The sequence below is a fragment of the Lycorma delicatula genome, chromosome 1 (genome assembly GCF_047948215.1).
Source record: "Lycorma delicatula isolate Av1 chromosome 1, ASM4794821v1, whole genome shotgun sequence".
NCBI lineage: Eukaryota > Metazoa > Arthropoda > Insecta > Hemiptera > Fulgoridae > Lycorma > Lycorma delicatula.
The window spans coordinates 171,735,623-171,752,744 of NC_134455.1; positions in this window are offsets into that span (position 1 = coordinate 171,735,623).

Sequence of the window (17,122 nt, forward strand, 5' to 3'; positions counted from 1 at the left end):
AAGATAAAATTAAAATTAAAGGAGAGTTTTGAAAAATGATATATTTGGAACTTACTTCTATATGAATGGAAAAATATACATACTAAAAAAGACTGGACGGATTAAAAACCTAAATAAAAGCCTGGACAGATAATAAAAACCCTGGTAAGAAGAAAACATGGACGCCGTAGTTCCTTTCCGGAAGATTAGAAGGGGTCGAGGTTGGTCATGGTGAAGAAACCTGGTACGGTGGAGACGACCGCTTCGTACAAGCCCGTCTGCCTTATTAATAATCTCACAAAGCTTTTCGAGAAGATGCTTGATGTTAGGCTTCGTGAGGAATGGAGTTCCACAGGGTCGGTGCTGGGTCCACTCTTATGGAATCTGATATACGACGACCTTCTGAAGATGGATCTTCCAGAAGGGGGAGAGGTGGTCGTGTATGACGACGACCTGTTACTACGAGTTGCTGGCCGCACGGAGAGGGAAGTGGAAAACACCGCAATATTGCAATAGCACGAATTAATGACTGGCTACGGAGAAAAGGAATGCAACTTGCTCCAAGGAAGACGGCAGTGATAGCTGTCGTGGGACGGCGTCGACTTCGAAGTATAACAATTGGTTGACGGTGTTAGGGTGGTCGACCAGCGAAGTGCACGGTATCCAGGTGTTTGGATAGATAGATCGGAGCTCTTCACCACCCTTTTTTTAGAGGTGGAGAACCCCATTTACGAGCGCCTAAGCAGTGTCTGGCTCGCTAACAGGTTCTGCTAGATATTATGAGGTGCATGTTCCTGCTCACTACCGACTAAACCTCCACCCCTGGCTATCCATCTCTCTTGCAAACCGCTTATGCAGAATTACTTCAGGATGGAAGATATGCCCTCTCGCTCACGCAGTCAGATACCGCAATTAAGGAACACCATACAATCACACACTCAACATAACGATAAAAAGATAAGCAACATTAAGCACAATTATGCCCACAATTACAGTTAGCCCTCACAGGCAAACACCAAATGGACACAAGAGTCAAACAAATTGCGGTACACGCACACGCCATTTACATACACGCACACAGCCAACATCTTGTACAATCTTACCACAGTACAATACTTACCACATACTTACACAGAACTTACCAGGGCGTCCACAATCTAAGCTTCAGAAGAGGGGAACTTACCTACGGGCTCGTGCCATCTATGAAATATCGTATATAATGGAATCCTTCAATTGAGTTACCCTCGATGTGGCACCCCTATCGTCTAGGCCGATGATTTAGCCATGGTGGTGGTGGAAAAACCGAAGAGGAGGTGACACCTGCCGCGAATGCCGCTATCGCGATGGTCGGTGAGTGGATGGCCGAGGTGGAACTTCATATATACTGCGATAAATCTCTGTTTGTCCCAATGGTTGGAAGACAGTGCCCGGTGCCCTTTTTGATTTAGGTTGAGGGAGCGATGGTCTAGTCACGGGAGGCCGCCAAGTATCTTGGGCTTTGGTTGGACCATAGGCAGCAGTCATTCACTCGTCACGTCCGGGTGGGGTGAGAAAGCCGGGCAGACTGTCAAGAACTTAGTTATGTTACTATCGAACGTTAGAGTGCTCTGTACATCGAAGAGGAGGGTTTAAGCGTATGTGGCGATCTCGATCCTCCTCTATGGCGCCCTAGTGTGAAAGAGATCCATGGTGGTAGGGCTAACAGAAGATTTTTGGAGGGTGTACAGCGCCGTATGGCTCTTAGGTGGCGTCGTTATACGCCTCGACTGAGGCGGTGCTGGTGGTGACTGGATTGCCACCACTTAGCAACAGCTATTGACAGCTCGTGCGCAAGGTTATCAGGGTGTGTCTAAGGACAATGTCAATGCAACTGTCTACAGGGATTGGCAAGCTAGGTGGGGTGCGTCTACGAAAGGGAGGTGGACGCATCATTTGTTCACGCACATTGAGCCGTGGGCCAGGAGGAAGTTTGGTGAACTGGGATTCTGGTTGACACAATTCCTGACCGGCCATGGGGGTCTTTCATTCATACCAATGTGGACGAAGAAGAGCTGACGACCCCTCCCGCCACTACTGTCGGGAATTAGACACGCCAGAGCACGTGATATTCCAGTGCCCGTGGTGGGACGAGGAACACTGTGCCTGTGCTGTAGTTACTGGGCATTTCGAGTTAGGGACCATCGTTGGAACCATGTTACGCAGTCCGGGGTAGACTTCGAAAATGTGATAGGTTTTGTGTCAAGAATACTTTAAATGAAATATCGGGCAGCGAGGGGGTAAGGGACAGCTCCGTATGGAGCTACCGTTTGCCCGTGCTTGCAAGGGTGGTACGTGGTGATGGAAGTGCGGAGACTCTCGAGCCCCTGAGCTAAAAGAATGAGACCCGGCGGGGCCGACCCTTGCTCGTTAGAGGCGAAGCACAAAGGACTGAGTTCCGGTTGCTGGGTAATGGAGTCCAGGAACGGTATAGCCAGGCCTGGGGTTTACCTTATCTGGCAGCTAGAGGCGAAAACGCCTGCCGGAACCGTGTTCATGATTAATTGGAGTCTGGTTCCGGGTGGCACGCTTGCAAAAAAAATATGCTCAGACGATGTGAAGAATAAAATAGATGAGGAAAGTGAAGGAAAATAAAAACTTAACGAAACAATACTGAATAATATGAAAGCTACATTTTTGGAACATATCACGAGAAAAGGGTTCATTATAATAATGGTAAAAGGATCAGTAGTAAGTGAAAAACAGAAATCGGAAATAATGAAAATTATAAAAAGGAAATGGTAGCTATTATAATCGTAAAAAGTTCAGCTAGGGTTCTCTTCTTACTAAATTTATATTGACGCAATGAAGGAGCCAGCTTCAGTGCAGATACCATATTAAGATTTTACCGTATTCTAAGTATTTTTTATTTAAGAGTATAAGTTTACATATTTGTTTTGGATAAATATTATTATACATAATTTTGTCACATAATAAACTATAAAACATAAATGTTTACTGTGTAAAAATATAATATTTATATTATATTATATTAATATATAAATATTTATATATTTAAAAGTAATTTAAACGTCAGTGGAAATACTTTCTATTGATTAAATATATATTTGCTGAATAAACAGATTGTTTGTATGAAAACAAGGATTACGTGACAAAGCTCTACTTGAAATATTCAAACTGAAATTCAGAATCTTTTATTTTCAAACATAACATTTAAAATACATAAAAAATCATAATAATGACAAATATTTAACTATAAATTAAAAATGTAAAAAAAATATAGGTAAGTAATTTATGTAGTCAAATCAAATAAGATTTTATTTGTAAAATTAGTGAAAGAAAAATAGGTTTCGTCCATTAAGGATGATACTTATGGTGCTCTAGGTATAGTTTAAGGGTCATCCCACCGAGTTGGTCTAGTGGTGAACGCGTCTTCCCAAATCAGCTGATTTGGAAGTCGAGAGTTCCAGCGTTCAAGTCCTAGTAAAGGCGGTTACTTTTATAAGGATTTGAATACTAGATCGTGGATGCCCGTGTTCTTTGGTGGTTGGGTTTCAATTACCATAAATCTCAGGAATGGTCAACTGAGACTGTACACGACAACATTTCATTTACACTCATACATACCATCCTCATTCATCCTCTGAAGTAATACCTGAACGGTAATTCCCGGAGGCTAAACAGGAAAAAAAGGTGCAGTTAAGACATAGATTGTGACAAGGTTATCGTGAAACTAAAATATATTGTACGTTCATTGATTTAATGAAGATTTTACTACCAAAAACAAAACTTAATTAATAATTTAGAGCAAAGCACAATCACTTTAAAAAACATTAAGAAATTCCTCAACTTGAATTCCAAAGTAGAATAATGTAATACTATAAAACAATATCAACACAAAGAATTGTATAATACTATGTATAAAAATAACAATAAAAATATATAAACCTGCTGATAAATACTGTAAATGCATTTTACATTGTATACGGCATTTAAATACTTTTTTCTAAATATCCGAGTGTTTACACAGTTCCCTAAAATCTCAGGTAACTTGTTAGATTCTTGGAGTAAAGAAATATTAAATTTATTCAATGTATGATTGGGTAAATACCCAATCATACTAATCAAAGGTGTATACCTTGATGATGTCAAACCTTGATGATACCTTGGTTTAATCATTAGGTGTATACGTGGGTAAATTATATTTAAACTGCAATTGCTGAAGATAAAAATCAGCATTATTGGTTTGTCGCTACATGCTTCATCAAATAAATATAGTTCTTATTTTAATAAGCTAATCGGTTCAGTATTCTGCGTCTTGGCGGAGTGAGGTCTATTCAGGCAAAACGTTGCAGAAAATTGGGTTCACATTAAATTTAAAACATAGGGAAGCAGGAAAAAGTGTTAGAATTGAAGCGATAGAGCTTGAACTGCCACAGCACTCATACTTTTGAGATTAAACGTGCATTTGCATTAAATATCAGTAAAGATCGATCCTTCTAATGGGTCACATAAGGACATAAGTTTTCACATCTATAAATTAAAATTTTTCAGGAATTAAAGGATGCTGATTTGGTTGTTTGCATGAATTATATCTAAGAAACATTGCAGCGTTTGGATGGTGATGAGTATATAATCCATCATATGTTTAATGTCAGATGAAGCTTATTTTCTTTTGAACATCAACGTAAAGAAGCACAACAGTCTATACTGGAACACCGAAATCACATTTTAGTTACCTGAGAAACCTTTGCATGGATCGTGTGCACTTTGTCATCTGGCATTACTGGAATAAAGTTTTTTTTTTGAAGATCAAAGAAACGCTACAACCGTACTGCAGTGCGTTACATAAGCATCACCGACTTTTCGTCCTTCTTTAATCCTTCAACAATGTAAGGTACAAAGCAGATTAGAAGATTCACCGTAATTTTTGTACTCTAAGATCCAACTGATTCTTACTAAAAAATTTGATTTAATTTAAAAGTTTAGGAATTTTAACCTTTGATTGCTTTTTTTTAAATACCATAAAAGGTTGATATTGAAGTTATCGGACTGTAAATTGATATTTCATTAATGAATAATTTTGTGAAGAGGCTATTTTTGAGATCATCTGGGTATTTACCGGTATCAATATTTAAATTAATGATTTGTATGCGAGTACTTCTTTAATGTTGATAAGCATCTTTTTAATTAAATCACTGTTAATGTTAACTCCAGACGACTTATTTCTAAGCAAATCTTTTAACTTTCTTTTGTAAAAATGTTACGGTTTAAAAATTTTCTTATAAACAGTTATCTATTGTTTTTTAATATAAATCAAGCTATTTAAATTACAATTATTAATAAATATATTAAAAATTATTAATAAAGGAACATTTATTTTTATAGTCGTTTATTAGACATATTACAGTTTAAAAAGTGTAATTTTAATAAAATGATTATAATTAGAAATGTGATCGTTAAAATTATTTAAATAGGTATGAATGCAAGTGAGGGATCAAATTTAAAATAAATAAACTGAAAACAAATCAGTCTTTGATAAAGCACTGTTGAGTTCATCATAATCAATAAATGAGTTACAGATGTCAAGGTTTTATAAGGCTTCTTTACCAGCAAAGCAATACAGGCGGTAGGGTGATCTATGACTACGCAATGAAACATTTCAGGAAGTATGTCCACGAATTGATTTATTCTAAACGAAGAAAAACATAAATTATTTCAAGTTTTACTGTTTACTGTAATTGTAGGCCGATTTATCAGTGATTCTTAATCAAAAAATTGAGATGATTTTTAGTATTTACTTATTAAATTTTAATCTTCTCTTAAAAAAAAAAAAAATATCATTTACAATAATTAGGCACTCGGTGTACGTTACAAACTGCAAAAAATTGTGGATTTTATTTGATAAACTATATTTGTTAGAGGCATGGAGAGAGTATGTAGACAAAAAAGTGAAGGATTTATAAGCAAAACATTACATTAAGTTAGCAAAACGTTACGTTAGGCACATAGTCAAATTCATACACTAAAAAAAATTGTAATTTTAAAATTCACAGATTGATGTAACCACGCTGCTATTCCACTGAATAAAAAACATATTTACTGGTACATTTATCTCACTAGACTAGTTTTCATCCTTTACTGATCATATAGGTTTGTAAATAATTCATTGAATTATTTCATAAAAGCATTTACTGAACAATTTTATCTCGGTAATTAACCGTGAACATCTCCAACACTACACTGAGATTCTTATATAAAAAGTACTAGAAACTTCTTTTCTCCACATTTTTTGATTATTGGCGTAAGAAAAATGTTGTCATTGAGTACGACTATAAAATTTTAACGTATTTAAATATTTCAAGTTTTACTTGTCGGACTCCGTTCAAAACTAAGCAATTAAATAATTAACTAACAATTTACTAAGAGTTTTGCAAAATTCCTTTGAAGGAGTTAGTATAAAACCAGCAATAAAGTACCGTGCAGTTGAATCAGAACTTCCCTTTTTCGTATTCTATTTCTATAACCGAAGCCTAAATCTACTATATGTTATGTAATAATATATTCTTTCATAATAAATTAATCTTCTCTTAAAATTTCAAAACGTTTTTTTTTCCATTTTAAAATATGAAACACCTTCTGAGATCGTCAAATGTACTTTATTTTTAAGCCTGTTTGAAATATTGTGAGATTGAAAGTGGCCATCCTAGTGCTCATACTCTTTGTGAAACCAAATAGCTCTTCAACTTGAGCAGCTTTAATTAACAATTTATTCACCTATAAATTATCCTAATATCTTTTGCAGTACGATATTTCTCATAATTGATCTTCTATTATTTTCTTTGATACTGTAACAATGTTTTCTGTATTTTACATTATTTTTTTATTTGTATAAACAGCTGTATATAATAGTGAGAGGTTTGTTTATTTTCTGTTCTTGATTTTCTTTTTTTAATTTAATTGGCGTATTGAGGATCTGGATTACTACGTAGCATTCAGTAGGGTTTTATATTACTGAACTGCTTTTGTATATTTATTTAATTTCTATTTTTGTCTCTTTCAATCGAATTCTTCAGTTAATTTACAGCCTGTAGTGGAAAGGTTAATTAGGATCAGCAACCAGCAGTTCCAAATACTGGGTACGAAACAAATGTTTCTTGTTTGTTATCTTCTAGAAAAGGTGGTGAACCCTTGGCACGATCGAACATGGATCCCAAAATATAATCTCATTGTAAACTGATTAGAGATAGTGTTCCATTCGATGTAGATGACAACTGATATCGCAGATTTACAGGAAATCCCTACAATATTGCAGACCGTACCAGTCTTTAGTACCCCTGCAGAGTCGCGAACTCCCGTTTCTGTTATAACTGAATTACTTTAATAAAATCGTTACCAGAAAATCCACCATCGGGTGGATGATAACGTCGAGCCTTCTCGATAGAACACTATTAGGCCCCCGCCGATAGTTCTATACGGCATTACGGATGTAATGCGAATCTATGAGTTGATAGAAAAGACGGTTAATAAACGTGACTACATTATATAGGTAATTAACCCAACGTGACTACGTGGAATTTCGAATGATGTTACCGTGTTCAAGAAGATAATTGATTTGGTCCGTGAACACAATTTGATTAGTCACACTTTCACGAGGAAAGATTGCAGGGCATTTTCGCGTTGTTCTGAAGAACGTACACTTTCAGTTCCGGTAGATATCATCAAGGGAGATCGATGAACATGGACACGTATTCCGAAGCATAATCATTGCCCATCATCTGGTCACAAAGGAACCATTGTCGACGTTTTTCATCGATCTGAAGCCCAAAATTAACAGAAAGGAAGTGTTTAATTTGAAACACATCGAGAACTGGAAGATTACGCTTGAGACACCCAGATAACCTCCTGGATTAGTCTAGTGCATGCGATGCTAACTGTACGGTCACAATAAGAACAACTGCCTGCGGTGTTAACGTTTTGTTAAATGTGCAGTGGTTCATAGAATTGCAGATTGTCCTAAAGACAGAAATGCTCCGGCTACATGTGCGCTCTGCAATCGGACTATTCCGCTAATTACAGAGGATGCAGGGTTTATAAAGAAATTGTAGACAGGAAACAGAGGCAAAGAGTACAATTCTCTACGGAAAATGCGGCTGTACTCAAGATTTGGAATAAACGGAGCTTCCTTTGACTTAGGCAATAACATTTTCCCCTCATTAGGTAAAGGAATGACTAGGGATACAACCGCATCCCAACGCTAGTCCTTAATCTTACGCCACGGCAGTTGAGTGCGACATCCATAATGATAACGACAATAAACTAAAAAAATATAACATAACATTTCTAGTACAGTAAATAGGTAATTAAATAGTCTTGCTTACAATAGTCTTGAACAACAGAAGTTCTTGATTTCTAGATTTTTAAGGCTCGCTACCTGGAATATCAATGGTCTCGTTGGTTGAGGACTCGAGGCTTTAATAATAGCCAAGTCATTAGTTGTTCTTTCCGAGATACACTTCACAAATCGTAGCTCTTTTTGTCTTCGTGAGTATTAGGTTTGCACGACTAATCATCTTGATGGCAGAGCGCATGAAGGTGAGGTGCTCATCAGAAATGCGAGAAAGCATCACCAACTACCAGTGTACGGGTCAGATCACATTCAGCCGACACGGTTGAGATCCTAAACTGACTTATACTTCTTGTCCTTGGCAGCAATCACTGTACTCCTCGTCACGCGATCACGGTTGGCTCATTCTCTGAGTTCTTTCAATGCTTGGATCACGTTTTACCGTTGGAGGTTGCTGGATGGGAAACTCCTTCTCTGGAACTCTCGGCTTATAATTACTAGAAGCAGGACATAAAAGGTTTGCATCGTTAATATTCACTTCAATGTGATCTTTGGGTTACAATCAACTTACAGGCTGTCAGATCCAACAAAAAGTTCAGACCTGTTGGACTTCTATGTCACTTCAGGAATATCATCGTCGTACATTGAAATTAAAAACAACTATAATTTGATGTCTGGCTACACCCCTATCCTACTTACGTTAATGCGGTGGTGATAAAGAAAAGGAAATTCCCTATCCTTCATAACAGCAAGACCGATTGGGACTCATCTAGGAGCTGGATTGAGGACGAACTGTTTTGCCTGTACCATTAAAGTGTTCCGCTGATATCGATAACGTGTCGCAGTATGTGACCTCAATCTTGCAGGAAGCTGCCTAGGACTCGACATCTGAGACTAAACATGTGAGGCGGCGAGGAACGGACTACCTATGGGAAAATGAAATTACTACTAAAAGAAGTCTTTGGAGGAATGGCAATTTTTCAGGAGACCAACGGATAAGACCTAATTGAACAGGGTTTCTTTTAGGCTGAAATAACCTCTATTGAAAATGAGACATTTTGAAATTACCTAGAGAATCTTTCCCCTTTTTTGTAGACAGCTACTCCCTGTGTAGAGCTACCAGGAATATTCAACCGCCATTACCCTCATTTCCTCCTTTGAAGAACAAAACTGATGATTACTAAGGAGCATCACAGAGGCGCCTTGGTTGATAAGAAACAGTGAAATCCATTAATATCTGGGTTTACAGTGTGTTTAAGAAGAAATACACCGATCAGTATAGACTATAAATTGCGGCTAAACAATCTTGTGAACTATTAAGCTTAGACATTAGTGAAGGCATTAGAATGCTAAAACGACTCAACGTGGTGGACCTTGGTGACTTTGTGTGATTTGAGGCGGAACTGCATCAACTTAGAGTTACCTGTCATACTTATATTTCACTTCTCTCAAATTTAGTTACTATTCTTTCATTATTAATTTTAATTTTTTTTTGTTTATGAATTCTTATGATTGTTTTTATTTTATGTTCAACTGTTATCTAATAACTTTACGTGTGAACTTACATTAAATGTTAGTATATAATTTTTGAGGAACTTCGAAGGAAGCCTCTCTACATGCGATTAAATATGTCAAAATATATTGTTTCTGTAATAGCGTAACCGATTGTAAATTTTATATTGAGACAAAATAAAAATTGTTATTATTATTTTTATATTTTTCTCTATTCTATGGAAACTTTCTCTATCAGCCAATATCGTTTAATCGTATTTTGCTACTTATATTAATTTTATTCTAACATCGATTTATACTTTTTATATCTTTAACCCTTGTAAATCTATTCTAATCGTTAACTATGTTTTATTAACAATGGTTTTCTACCAATGTCCCTCCCATGTTCCTCTCATGTTATTATCACTCATTTTTTTTAAATTTATACATTAATTTTCAACTGGACATACTTTGTCCTTTGACAATGATTTGTTGAAATTTTAATCTCACATTACATTTTCATCTCATTGTGCTATTTTTCTTAAAGTTTCTTCAACGTTAACCAAAAAGAATTGAAACTATATACTGCGTTCAGAATTTATATCTCCTTTTGACTTTGTTTAAAGCCCGTAATTTGGTTTCAAAATTTCTGCCTAAACAATAAGTAATTTATCTGATGTCTAGTTTTTTCTGATCATACCCAACTGCTTATATAGTTTTCTGAGTTTTTGAAATATGAGCTTGGAATCAATATTTTATACATACAGAAAAATTCTGAAAGCGTAGTTCACTTTTTTGTAGGTATGGGCTTTATTTATCCTGACTTTAAGTATTTCTTTCACTGTACGCTGTTAATAACAAACCTCATATTCTATTTTTTTATTCAATAATTTTAAAAATTTTTATTCCATTTTGCTTATTCATTACGTCCATTTATTGTTTTTGCCTTTATCATCCTATAATCCGCTAACAAGAAATCTTGTTCATATTATCACTTTACGATAATAATTCTAACTCAGACTCTAACCTACCTAGCTTATGTATTAAATTAGAGTGATAAGTTACATGGCCTACCATTCGTACTTCACATTGCACACTTCGATCCAAAGATGGCTTGAATTGTATAACATTCTCTAACATCTACATCCGAAGATAGGAATAGGGAAATATTTTATAAAAGAGGATTTCATTCAAATAATATTCTAAAAAAATAATTCATCAGAAAATGAAGCTGTAACTTTCCATTGCTTTTAGCTGCATTTGGTTAGTTTACTAGCAATCTTTATTTTTTTAGTTGATTTTATTTTATTTTGATAGAAAAAAAAATTTTACCCGTAAAATTGGCTTCAAATTTGTTGTTCCGACTTAACATTTTTTTTTTCAATAAAATATACACTTTATAATAGATCCTTTTCAAATATACCATGTAATTGTTGATTCGATTGTAAATAAAAGCATTAAAAAAAAAAAATAATAATCTAGCATAATTAAAATATTATTCACTTTAATATTAAAAAAATTGAATTGGTAAGTAACGAATCCCAATAAACATTCCTGCTAATTAACTGAAAATAGCTGTTTCGGAGTTTTGTTCATATAATTTTTTTCTAATTCAAATGTACCATAAAAAAAAGTTGATTAAAAAAATAAAATTTTCCGAGTTTTATTTATGGTACATGATTTTATACAAGAAATATATATTTTAATTGCTACTGAAATACACTTAGTCATGTAAACTGTTTTTCATAGACAGTTGACACCTTGCTGTTTTTATTTTTTTTTTCATCTTTTGAAAAAAGAGTTAAATAAGAATTCTTGAAAATCAAATTGCACTTAAATTTAACTTTAATTACACTTACGTTATTCACACGAATTAAAAATACTTTTATAATAAGGAGAAAAACTTCTCTTATAAGTCAGAACTTCATTTTTTAAAAGTTTAATCATTATGGATTTCAACTGTTAACACATGAAATATGTTCAAGATATTTTATTCTTGCATGTAAGTACAATTTTGTGTAATATTGAATTGTAACCGGCCTACGTGGCACGAGTGGTAGCGTCTCGGCCTTTCATCCGGGGGTCCCGTGTTCGAATCCCGGTCAGGCATGGCAATTTCACACACGCTACAAATCATTCATCTCATCCTCTTAAGCAATACCTAACGGTGGTTCTGAAGGTTAAAAAAAAGAAAAAAAATTTGAATTGTAAACATTAAAAATAGCATGCCTTCAACAATTGGTTTGCCGTAATTAAAAAATTACCGTGTTAATTTATAATAAACAAAGTTTAAGTTTTTAATCAAATATTATATTTAAGCAATTTCTGTAACAAATTGTAGGAAATCCTTTCAATTCTGACATTATGTTTCTTTTAGAGCTGTATTTTTCATAATACTTTTCAAAGTAGTTTTGATATTCGATTATCATTTAACTGAAACATTTAAGGGGTAAAATTCTATGGAATTATAATTTTATAATTACGGACAATGAAAAATTATTACCTCACTTCATAGAAAACCCAGTAATATACATTGTCGTTTATTTTCAACTATCCATCGTAGGGGGGCTTCTCAATTAACAGCCTAATCACCTCTACCGTATTTATTTGTATTCCAATAACAGTAACTTTCTTCCATGCCACATATTTTTTCTTGCAATCTAAAGCCATGTAAATAGATTATACATCGATTTTTCGGCGTGCAAAGATATTCACATTTAAGTTCATTGTCGTAGTAGAGTAGGCAAGAAAGAATACATTATTAAAGCTGTTAATAAAATATCTGGTAGATACCTCCAAAAAAATAATGAAAACAAAAAATTCCCATCTAAACAAATTTTTTTTTCTTTGTGATATCAGTTCACAAATAAAACAACAAAATTGTTATTTTTTCATATTTAAATAAAATAATTTCATAATTTTTGAACATACAGCATCTATTTTATTCAAATCGATCCCAGAATTGAAGAAATTATTTGTATTCTATTCATGAGAAATCTGTTAAGCTATATTACAGCTGGGATACATTACATCTCTCTGGCTTATTCGTGGAGTAATAAAAGAAAATAGCAAAGGTTTAATTAAACTTTTAAACATTTCGTTATCTCTACCGTAATGATGGTCTACCGTAGAGAATTACAGTCATAAGTACTAATTAAAATATATTTTATGGTATTCTTCAAATGTTATTACTTTTTATTATTTTAGTTTCAGATCGAATTTCGTAAAGGTAAATTTATATAAATAAAATTTCCCGATTTAAATTTTGATAAATAACATATTTTAGAATTAATTTCGAAAAAAAATAAGCTTTTTTATGTACAAGTTTTATGATCTGGTAATTTTTTAAGCTCCGTATTAAATATATTTTTGGCCTTGTTTTATGCATAAACAATGAATTTATGAATTTGCGATAGATTTACTGCTTTGTAGTCTATTATTATAAAAATGTTAGACCAACCACAAAGTTAAAAAAAATTCATAATCTGTACGTTCCGCTTTTCCTTCAGCCCCTTGTGTCGGTGAGTCGGGCTAGCTTCCAACTTGATGCAGCATCTGACACATTCATTGCTGCTGCCAGAACCAGGGCGCAGGGCCGACGCGGTCCCCTGGGGATCCCTCTCTCTAGCTACCCGACCTCCCTCCAAGCCTCCTGAAACTGATACCCTTCGTTCCTCACACACTTTCCTCTTTATTCGATTACGGACATCTCATTATATTACAACTCTATACATAACTACAAAGGTTATACTAGCGTAATCAAATTTACGTCAATTTAGTAAAAAATAAATCGACAGCAAAGAAAATTACACAAAATTATAATTACTGTGCAAAATTATATCACGTTTTCTTTTTTTTTTAATTTTTAGCTTTCAAATAATAGCTAAAATAAAAATATCGTAGGTTTTTCTGGAATAGAATTTTCATAATTTAAAAATTATGAAAATTCTAAAATTCTTGTAAGTTCGTTTTGAAGAAAGTAATTTAAAATTACTTTCAATTTTGAAAGATTTCAGTAATAACAATTATTTAAATCAATTTTTAAGAATAATTTAATTTCATGAATAACAATTTAAAATTGTTATATTTATCAACCAATTCATATTGTCTATTTTAATCTTACTAGTATTTAATAATCTCTTGTATTTTCTCGGTACAAATAAATCTGACAACTTTTGATGTTACAGATAATTTGAATTTTTGTGACACTGATTTCTTCTTATATTATCAAAATAAATACATTTACCAAAATTTGTTTTAGTGGAGAAATATAAAACTGAGGCATTACAAAGTGAAAAAAATTATAAACTTTCCTGGTTCACATACTGTTTGCTTTTCCATGAAAAAACCTATTATTATTTAACAATTCATTTATAAATTAGTTTTAAAGAAAGTAATGTACCAGTTTAATGTAAATATTAATTTTTAGTATAACTTACCCAGTTTTTTGTTAAAAAAATATTTTTTCGATAAAAAAATGGTGAAATAAAAAAAAATATTTTTCAAATATTAAGTTTCATAGCACAGGCTATTTATTTTTCAGATGTTTCCCTAAAAAATGTATAATATTTATAATGCAATTTACAACAAAATTTTTATTAGAAAGAAAAAGAAAATTATTGAATTCTACCTAATAGCCAATAATAGATTACCATTTTCTAAACTAAGTTAAGACTACATTAAGTAATGAAATTTTAATTAATTAAATCTGTACGACTTAACATATTTTGTAAAAAAATATAAGAAAGATAAATGATTAGAATGAGAACCATATTTTTATCTAAGATACTAATACAATTAAGCTCAAACTTGTGTACTGAACTCGTATTATATCATTGCTGATTTGTTTGTGGCTTAGTAAGATACCGAAAAAAATTCTAGGTGATCTTACTTTATTCCACTGTAATTTTTTGTTAATTCACAGGAAATTTATTTTAAAGTTGATATTTTCTTCCGTGAAGAAGAAAAGAGGAGAAAAAATATTTTTTCTTGACTTTTTTTTACCTTAATCGATCGTCCGAAAAATGCAAAAGATATTCTAAAAATACCTCCTGTTAATTGAATTAATCACTTTGCTTTCATCTTTTATTCAAACAGTGGGTATACTTTTACCAGACGTATTCCCATGTATCACCTGTTTTTTTTTTTTTTTATAAAAGCTATTTCAGTCAGAATTTATTGTTTAAAATAAACATAATAATAACAACGAATAAATAACTGATAAGTTAGTATTAATTAACTAACAAAATAATTTGTAATAATTAAAAAAAAGTGTGTTATAGATTAATACATATTTTTAAACAGATATATAATTAAATACTTTATATCAATGCACTTCAAGCAAAGTACAGTGCCGCCTGCTGCCCTTAATGAACTTGTAAAATATATATATATATATATATATATATATAATGCGCGGATGTGAGAGAAAACAACCTATTCAACCTATTAACAATGTAGAATAATTACTATATAAAAAATGACGAACAGTAGTTAAAATCCAACATTTATGTGAATTTGTGCGACTTCTAATTGGTTTTTATCCTAAAGCAAAGTTTTTAACAACTGAAAACTTTGCTTTAAAATTCTGTGGAACTCTCTTTATTTTTAAAATTCGGTGAAGCTGTCTTAAATTATGGCTTTTGTAGACAAGTCTGAATCTGGAATGTTTTTAGTCAAATCAGAAATTTATTGGGAGGTGTAAATAAAAATTCTTTGGAGAATTGATTGTAAACAGTGTATATGAACTCTCGTTATTCATTTAGACCAGGCAGCTTAGCAGCCATTGCAAGTCGTTATTATTGAAAGTGAAGAAAATTTTTATCGCCTTGAAGGAATTCTGAAAATCTATCCATTCTTTACTTGTTTGTTTAACATTCTTTACTTTATATATTCGTGTTTATTCCAAGCGATTAGCCTTTCAAAGGAAAACCGAGGTAATTTTAGGTGAACAGTTAACAGACAGACAACCATATCGTTTGATAGGTAAAAAATTTTAATTTTGAAGCGGTTTTAAGTCAGGATTCTAGAAATGATGTATGTTGCTTGAAAATATTAGATATATATTGAAAATATTCGAAAGATTGGAAAATAACAATGAAGTTGCTGAAAAACGATAATTTCTTTCAGTTACAAAACAGTTATTTATGGGAGAATTCAGGATATCTCAGTAGTAATTGTTTGCGCACGTGTAAATATTGCCAAAACAGTGATTTGTAGAAGACCATATTTAATGGAAAGAAATTAGTTTTTAAACAACCTCGGCAAATACAGAATAATGCGTAGAACAAGAGACAAAATGTAAAGAAAACTGTAGTTGGAAAAAATATCATCCAACCCCAATTTATCGATTACTTAATCGTACATTGTTTCATATGGGTGGTACAAATATTCGACAAAGCAATGATATGGTACATTATAGACATTTGCATTCTAAAGACAAAATTTTGTCTCGAAAAACTTTCTTCCATCTTATTTCGCCTTAGAAATTAATTGAATGATAATAGTATAAAATCTTTCAAAAAGTATCTGATAGTAAAACATTGTTTTTTAGGAATTTCTTCGTTGGGAAGAGTTTGAGGTTACTAGATAATATTATTATGCCAACTTCCATAAGATAGAACATTTTGTATTTATGTAAAAAAAAACTTTTTTCTATCTTTTAGAGAAAGGTAATTTGTTTTAAACAAGTGTGAAAGCTTTATGGAGAATAGAATCGAGGAAATAAGTTCATCTTTAATCATGATCTTATTCAAACTCGGATTTCAAAATTATTCTAGAAGATCAATCAGTAGATCTGCCATATTATCTTAAAAAATAAGCCAGCTTCCGTTCAGCCATTTTAAAATAGAATTAGGAATATAACAATATAACATACACCTCGAAGAGAAGTCAAATGTGAGATTTAACTGCTAGTATAGTGATGGTACGAAACTGCCTTAAACTTTCCTGCAACCTGTCAACCTATTATTAGGATAACTGGCAATAATTTCACCTCCCGATTACCTTTAAATTATCAACCTCTGTAGAGTCTGATATAATTTTGTAATGAAGCTCAAAAACTTCATTTGAAAAATTAACGAGAATTTGAGGGTAGATATAATTTTTTAATACATATTGTATATTAAGAAAACACAAGTTATCAGTGACTGAGTAAATAGTTCCAAAGTGAAAACATACTATATCAAACGATTTTACGAATAATTGAACAAAATTTCATCCAGGACATGTATTAGTTGTAGAGTTGATTCAAACTTTACGTTTTAAAACAGTCTAATAGGTCTTTTCCCTTTTGAAAGAAACAGGCCA